We start from the raw sequence: 8,105 nt of genomic DNA on the forward strand, positions 1-8,105 counted from the left end.
AGATATGGCAAGGCAACATGTGACCTCTCTTGGAAGTTTAGATTACAAGCGCATCCATGCATGCGTCAACGATTGCGTTTTGTTTCGTGGACTATATAAGGATGCAAGAGAGTGCCCTACTTGTGGAGAGGCAAGATATAGAGTAGATCACAAAACTTTGGACGTGCCTCGTAAGGTTATGCGACATTTTCCCATAATCCCTCGCATCCAACATATGTTCAAGTGCAAATCCATTGCAGAGCTCATGTCATGGCATTCCTTCCATCGATCAACCGATGGAAAGTGGAGAACTCCCGCAGACTCTCCTGCATGGAAGCATATTGAAGACACATGGCCAAGCTTCAAGGAAGAACCTAGGAGCTTGAGACTTGGATCGGGTATGGATGGTGTGAACCCATTTGGTCTCAAAAGCACCTCTTACAGTGTATGGCCAGTGATATTGGTGAATTATAATCTTCCACTCTCTATGGCTATTAAGAAAGAACATGTTATGCTGTCCCTTCTAATTCCAGGGAAACATAAAGTCAAAAATCCTGATGTTTATTTGGAAACTTTGATTGACGAGCTAGAGATACTTTGGAGAGGTATCGAGGTGCATGATGTGAGCAGGCCTCCCTTGTCACGAGACTTCAACTACAAAGTAGTCTTGATGTGGATGATGCATGACTTCCCAGGCTATGGCAAGTGTTCAGGTAAGCATTGCACTTCTAATTATGAATACGCAAAGGATGTGGCACCCTAAACCCACCTTCAACTCTTAATTGCGTCTATTGTTCAGGTCTGACTACATCGGGTTACCAATGCATGTCCTGTTTGTGGTGCTTCACTAGTTGCCTCACAGGCAGACGCATTGAATAAGGTCATCTATGAGAATCACCATCGATTTCTCCCACCTGATCATCCTAGATATGTTGCCCCTTGGAATGAAGTCCTCCCACAATCACTCACTGTGGGAGATTGGAAGAGAGCTTGGGACGGTTCCACGACTCCTCCACCACTTGGCATGAGCCGGTAAGGGTTTGTAACTATTGTGTGCTATATTGGTTGGAAATAAAGATTGCCCGCTAACACCAGCTTTTGTTTAGATACTCCATCTTTTATCTTTTACCATATTGGTCCCAGATCAATCACCTGCTTGATCCCATGCATATCTTCAAGAATGTGGCATCTACCATTTGGGAGCATTTGAATGGGACACAAGATTCCATAGGCATAAGGGAGGATCTATGTACCGTAGGGAGGATGTGTGAAGCTTGGCCAAAAGAGAGACCAAATGGGCGTGTTTTTTTACCTCGTGCACCATGGAGGTTATCAAAGCTAGAGATGGTGGCGGTGAAGCGTGCTATTACTACAATTCGTACTCCCACTAGATGCATGAGGTGTTTGAAGGGAGCCTTTACAAAGAGCAAGAAAAGAGGTGTAGAGCAATTATATGGCTTGAAATCTCATGATTGGCACAAGATGCTCCAAGTAAGTATTTTATGTGCATAATATCTTTTTCCTTTCAAATTTGTGAGTGAATAATTATAAGCAACTAATTAACCACCTCCTCGTGGGTTCAGTTCATACTACCTACTAGCATTTCTCGTAGTGCATCGAAGGACATGAAAGATTGTATTTACAAGATGGGCGAGCTTGTGAGGTGCTTTACATGATACAAAATATGATGCGTATCAATGCTCCATGCAAGGTGTTCATATTGCTAATATGGTGTACTTTTTCATCTTCTAGGTATGTGAGCTCAAAGGAAATAGATCCCACCATGCATGAGAATGTTGAAGTTATGTCAGTGGAGGTGGTTTGTTTAGTGGAGGAGACATTTCCACATTCTATTCTCACAAGCCAACTACATCTTATAGTGCATTTGGTGGATGACATTGCTATATGCGGTACTATACATGCACGATGGTTGTTCTTCCTCGAGCACTTCATGAAGACCTGGAAGGGCTTTGTCAGACAAAATGCAAGACCCAAAGGTAGCATGGCCGAGGGTTGGTTGGTACAAGAGTCACTTGTATATATTTCTAAGTTTCTTGTTGATGTGGATAGCTCTCTCCCACGACTATGGAGAGATGATGAAGACCTAAGAATGACCTCTATTGTGCCTCAAGGGAAAGGACACAACAAAGTAATAGACACGGAGTTGCATAATAGTATCAACATCCTACTTTGCCAAAACTTTGTGGAGTCAATAGTTACAAAGCCACTTGCATGGCATTTGATTGTTGCATTAGGGCCTCTTTCCACCACATCCTTAAACCGCTTTACATCCAAAATATACACAAAGAAGCGTCGAAAGTCAAGCTTAATAATATCTTGGATTATGCCACAATAATCATCCATGGCTCCATTGGCTCCCTCAAAGCTAGCAATGATGCCGCAATCTTGTGTGTTTCTCTTATCATCAATCCGTTGTGTTCAAAAATGCTTATCCTCACACCATATAGCATTGAACATAGTACACTACACCAAGAAAAAATTAATTAAATAAGTAATCTAAATTATTGACAGCTCCTAACTTATGCATAACATTTTATATACCGACCTTGCTCATGCATCCCCTAGCATACTCCCATTATTCCATTGTGATATGCATCCCCTCGTCTTTCTCTGCTTTCTCCATTTCATCAAGTAGCCAATCCACATGAATATCCTTTGGAAGTGCTCTTAGATACTAAGGGTATGGCACACGAGATCCGTGGTGTGTATGAAAGAGGGCCCTTTCTTCTTGTCTTCTTGCCTTTTCATCCTCGTATCTTGTCACCCATCTTTTCATCACATCACTATTAAGTATGCTTCCAAAGTGAATATGTATAGTACATTTACTAATATGGAGCATATGGAGGATGATCATGGCCATGGAGGTAATGATGACCGTGGTACGAGAGAGGAGGATGATCATGAGATAGGAGATACAGATATTGAGGCCATTACCCATGAGGACGAGCCTACCATTGGTGATGCTGATTTCGATGAGCACATGAGTAGCACAAGTAGTAGTGGGTTGAATGTATTTGTAGATCTAAACACTTGTTTGGATTTTGAAGTAGATAGTTTGGCAAGGGTTGATCTCATTGAGGATGAGATTGAATCGTAGCCCATCATTGATATTGGCTAAACTATTTTACATATTGTCTCATTCTCCTCACCTCACTTAATTCTTGTATATGTGGGCTTGCAAAAAAGCATTGTTGTTTTTGTTAAAATTATGTGCTTTGGTAATCATGGGCAATCTTTGGAAAGCAGTGATGTACACCAAAATCTCACTTTCTATATTCTCTATTTAGCGTCTAAACACGCGTCTAATTCTCAGTGTAGACGTGCAAATAGACGCGCTAATACACGTGCAAATAGATGCATTCATAAACACAATGTTAGACGGGCCCGTATTTTCTTACTGTAGATGCACTAATAGATGTGTTAATACACGTGCAAATAGATGAGCTATTAGACGTGCCCGTAATTTCTCTATTCAAGCAACGCCTATAGACGCGCCCACTATTTTGCGTGTCTATCAAGCGCATCTATAGTTGCTTTGTGTTGTTGTGTTGATTTATGTGGAAAAATGAGGCAAAGGGTTGTCGCACACAATTGAGAGTGCATAACCACCTAGCCCATATGGGAGACTCTTCCACACACACCATGCATGTGAGAGGATGCATTTATTTCGTGTGCTCTTTTTTCATTATATGAAGTGTCTCATGCTGATGTTGTTTTGTAATTATATTAAATGTCTCACAAGAAGCATGTACTACTCATGATGCTTATTTCAGTATGATTTGTAATTGAGCAAAATTTCTAAAATGCATCAAGAGTATGCAACAATATTATTTATTTCATGACATTTCCAAATTATAATAAATATCTCAATAATGTTTATATAAATCCTATCTCAAAGAACTTTATTTCATATCTTTAACTCCACAGAATATACTTTCTCTCATTCGGTTCTTCCTTCTACTCTTCCTGCATCTTCCATCTCACCTTATATAGTTGTGCACTTCATTTCTTATCTCTTGACCTTGTGAAAGTGCTTTCTTTCTTCTCTCATCATTGTTGCAAAAACACTTCCTTTCTCTCACCCTCACCTTCTCTTTCCTAAATTGTCTCACTTATTTCTTGCACTTTCTTGTTTTTTTCATCTCACTCATTTCTCATGTCATTGAGTGAAATCCTCTTATATAGTTGTAATACACTTTCTTTGTATTATTTCTCATCTTTTTTTGTAACAAATGGATCTTTTATCCATAACATCTCAAGTGAATAAGCTCTAATTCAGATCCGATTGCTAAGCACCAAAGACATTGAGAGGAGCCAAAAGGATAATACTAACTATTGACACAGAATGAGAAAGGAAATTTTTCTTTGCAGAAGTGACAAAGAAGGAGGAGCTCGAGATAGTAAGATCAGAAAGCAAACTAGAACTACAAACTTATCTTCGACCAGAGAAGAGCTAGTAAAGTTATTAATTGAGATGTCTTATAGAAGCATTCATTATGGGCTCTATCTAGCAGACAAAGCACAAGTCATTAAGAATAGAAAAAAATATTTGCAAAAAAGAATCTCCAATTCCTTGGTGCTCTTATATCATTATAAAAATATTGAAGAATAAGAGAATCAGGAAGCAAAGTAGTCCAATGATTGCTTCTTAGATAGAGAGTACTAATAGGCATGTGTTCTTAAAACTATTCAACGGTGTTTGTTAATTCCACAAGTACTTTGAGATTTCAATGTTGCTTTTGAAGTAATGAAAAAATATGTTTTTATAATTTTACTTGCAAATTTTTTTATATAATTTGCAATTCCATCCTTGTGTTATAACTGGTTTAATAATTTAACTTGAAGATTTTGTAATGTCATAAGTCTTTCTATAATTTTTCTTGAAATTCTTGGAGAAATGTCATCAACTCTTTTTATAATCTCACTTGTAATTTTGAAAACAAACCTTTAAATTTTTATTTAAAATCAATTTTTTTTTCTTTTAGAGGAGTTTTTTCAGTCAATTGGGCCAATTATTTCACTGTGCTTTGTTTTTGGAGAGCAAACCAGTTCAAAGCTAATAAAATGAGATATTTTTAATTATACTAGTCACATAGCACACCAATACCCTCGAAGGATGTCACCTTATGTGAGCTTGTGTCACTCATAGATACCCACACATACATCACTTATGACTTCGTAAAATTTTGCTCACCTTTATGATATAAAAGCTAAAGGCTCATTGATTTTCCACATATGATGTAAACTCCCAAGTGGTAGACCACACATGTGACGAAGCCATGTATGGTAGGAAGTGAAATAGTGTGGGTGGCAAATATAGATAGTAGGAGATGTGTCCATTATTGTGGATTAGGTACAGAACACATATAGGGCAAGTACTACGTATTCGTATAAAATTTGTTGCTATGCATCCATAATGAATTTGTTAAAAACTTTGCTAGTCGATTGAATATATGGCTCTGGAAAAAAAAGGCCTTTTAAATCATGTAATATTCACAACATATGACAGAAGAGAATTTTTACATCAATGGTTCTCCATGGTATTGGGAAGAGCATTGGCCACCATCAAGCACCTCATGAATGGCTAACCCTCCTACATTAGGTGCTAAGGATGTTATGTCATGGAGGAGAAAAAGAGGAAAAATGAGAATGGCTTTTTGGTTGACATTTTCCTTGGATATTTTGCACGTTTTTCAATTCAGGTTCATGACATAACAATGCAGTGGACCGATTACCATCCTATTTCTTCCCAGTTCCCATGTGCGAAGCCCCCTAAAGTCCTGGGATGGGACCCATTCAACCCGTCTCGTCTAGTTTATAAGTCGCCTCTGCAGTTCCTTGTTTCCCTCCCCACTATGATCATCATGAGTTTGTCGAATGGGAGCTTCAACATCGCTCCCACCCCAGCTTCTTTGCTCCTTTCCCTCCTCAGCTTCATTGTCTGCCTCATTTTCTCCGTCTTGCTGTTCAGAACATCGCGTCGAACTGCCTCCTCTTTGCCCCCCGGGCCTCTCGCATTGCCCATCATTGGCCACTTACACTTGTTCCGAGCTGGGTTCTCACACCTCTTGCTCCACAGACTCTCCAAAGTGCATGGTCCCTTGATATCGCTCCGCTTGGGTTCCGTGCCTGTCATTGTCGCCTCTACACCTGGCCTAGCCCGAGAAATACTACAAACGCATGACCACGCGTTCGCTTCTCGACCGCGAACGTCGGCGGCTGTCTACACTCTGTTCGATCGTTCGAGCATTGGTGTTGCTCCCAACGGCCCGTACTGGCGCCTGATGCGCCAACTTCTTGTTACGGATTTCTTTAGTAAAAAGAGGCTCGAAGCTTTCCGGCCCATAAGAGAAGGGGAAATGGCTGCTCTTCTACACGCCATCTGGAAAGATAGCAACAAGGGAGAAGCAGTACCGCTACGTTCAAGAGTAAGATCTGCAGTTTATAACGTCATCTCCACAATGGTAATAGGGAAGAGCTTCTCCGAGATTTCCTCCACAAACGCTAACGTTGCCGATCTGTTGAGTGAAATATTTGCTTTTGCTGGCGTGTTCAATATTGGCGACTTTATACCATGCTTGCAATGGATGGATTTGCAAGGCCATGTGAGACGCATGAAGATAGCGGGGGAACGCTTGAGGACCGCCTTCCAAGGAATTATTGATGATCGCCGTCGATCGATGAAGGACCCTACATACAATCCTAAGGACTTATTAGACGTTCTATTGTCTATCTCACAGGAAAGCAAGTTAGACATGCCGATTAGTGACGACAATATCACGGGGGTCGTGACGGTACTAAAATACTAACTTCTCGTTGTATTCGTCTTAATTAGGAGAGGCAGATGAACGCTTGCTAACTCGTGCCGTGTCTATTCAGGGTGTTTTCGGGGGCGGAACAGATACAACGATAGTCACAGTTGAATGGGGATTTGCCGAGGTGTTACGAAACCCAGCAATCATGAAGAAGCTCCGATATGAAATCGAATCTACAGTGGGAAATGCACGTCTCCTTCGAGAGTCCGACGTTGCTCAACTACCTTACCTGCGAGCAGTGGTGAAAGAGACACTGAGATTGCACCCACCTGCACCGTTAGCAGCAGTCCATGAGTCCACAAGGCCTTGTGTGGTAGATGGGTATCATATACCGGCAAAAACACTCGCGTATGTCAACGTATGGGCAATAGGCAGGGACCCGAGTGTATGGGAGAAACCACTGGAATTCTGGCCGGAGAGATTCCTGGATAGCGACATAGAAGTTCGAGGCCAGCATTTCGAGCTGCTGCCTTTTAGCTCAGGAAGAAGGGGTTGTCCAGGGTGGATGTTGGGGCTGATGAACGTGCAGCTGATGGTGGGAATTCTGGTGCAGGCTTTCGAGTGGTCGCATATAGATAGCATTGACATGTCGGAGGTGCGTGGGCAATTGGTTCCCATGTCCAAACCTCTGCTTGCCTGGGCAACTGCCAGGTTGCCTGCGCATCTCTACACTATATAGCAGCAGGTGCTCAAATACACCCATAGCAGCAGCTTGCTTGTGCATCCCTATGCTATATAGAAGCGGCTGCAATACAGGAAATTCATGCATATTTCCTAATCGTACAGAATTTGATTTCTTATATAGGCCAGATAGTGCTACCTAAGAAATGTGAGTTTCTATATGCAGGATGACTGCTATTTCTGCTATCTAAGAAATGTGAGCTTTTATGTGGATAATGAAGTGTGTTCTAGATTTCTTGTATAGCTTTATCTTGCAAATCTCTTTTCTATATAGTAATTGTAACTATCTATCTAGGAAATGGAATGTTTGTCTAGGACACAAGAAATAATATTGTTCTGTCTAGGTAGGGAAAGTCTGTGAATTAAACAAGGTGAATGATTTTTAATCATTCATAAGGCCTACCCAAGATCAACAAGGTGGGGATCCCACTAAGGCCCTGCTTTTTGGAATGTCATTATAAGTCTAGGTGTAAAGTCGCTTGGAAGTGTTGAGAAATGTGATGCCATAGAATACTAGGAGAAATTATGTGATTGGTAGAGTGGATTACATCAATGGATCGATGAGTACTGTACTGAAAAAAATGATGTTGATCTTGTACTCGAGGTAGA

General features: G+C 40.8%; 1 pseudogene; it reads left to right on the plus strand.

Moving 5' to 3' along the window:
- Nucleotides 1-5,621: 5,621 nt before the first annotated feature.
- Nucleotides 5,622-7,494, plus strand: LOC147889731 (cytochrome P450 71A1 pseudogene; annotated as a pseudogene).
- The last annotated feature ends 611 nt before the right edge of the window (nucleotides 7,495-8,105 follow it).

Source organism: Dipteris shenzhenensis, chromosome 20, assembly GCF_047967505.1.
Source record: "Dipteris shenzhenensis isolate YYH24624 ecotype China chromosome 20, Dip_SZ_1.0, whole genome shotgun sequence".
NCBI lineage: Eukaryota > Viridiplantae > Streptophyta > Polypodiopsida > Gleicheniales > Dipteridaceae > Dipteris > Dipteris shenzhenensis.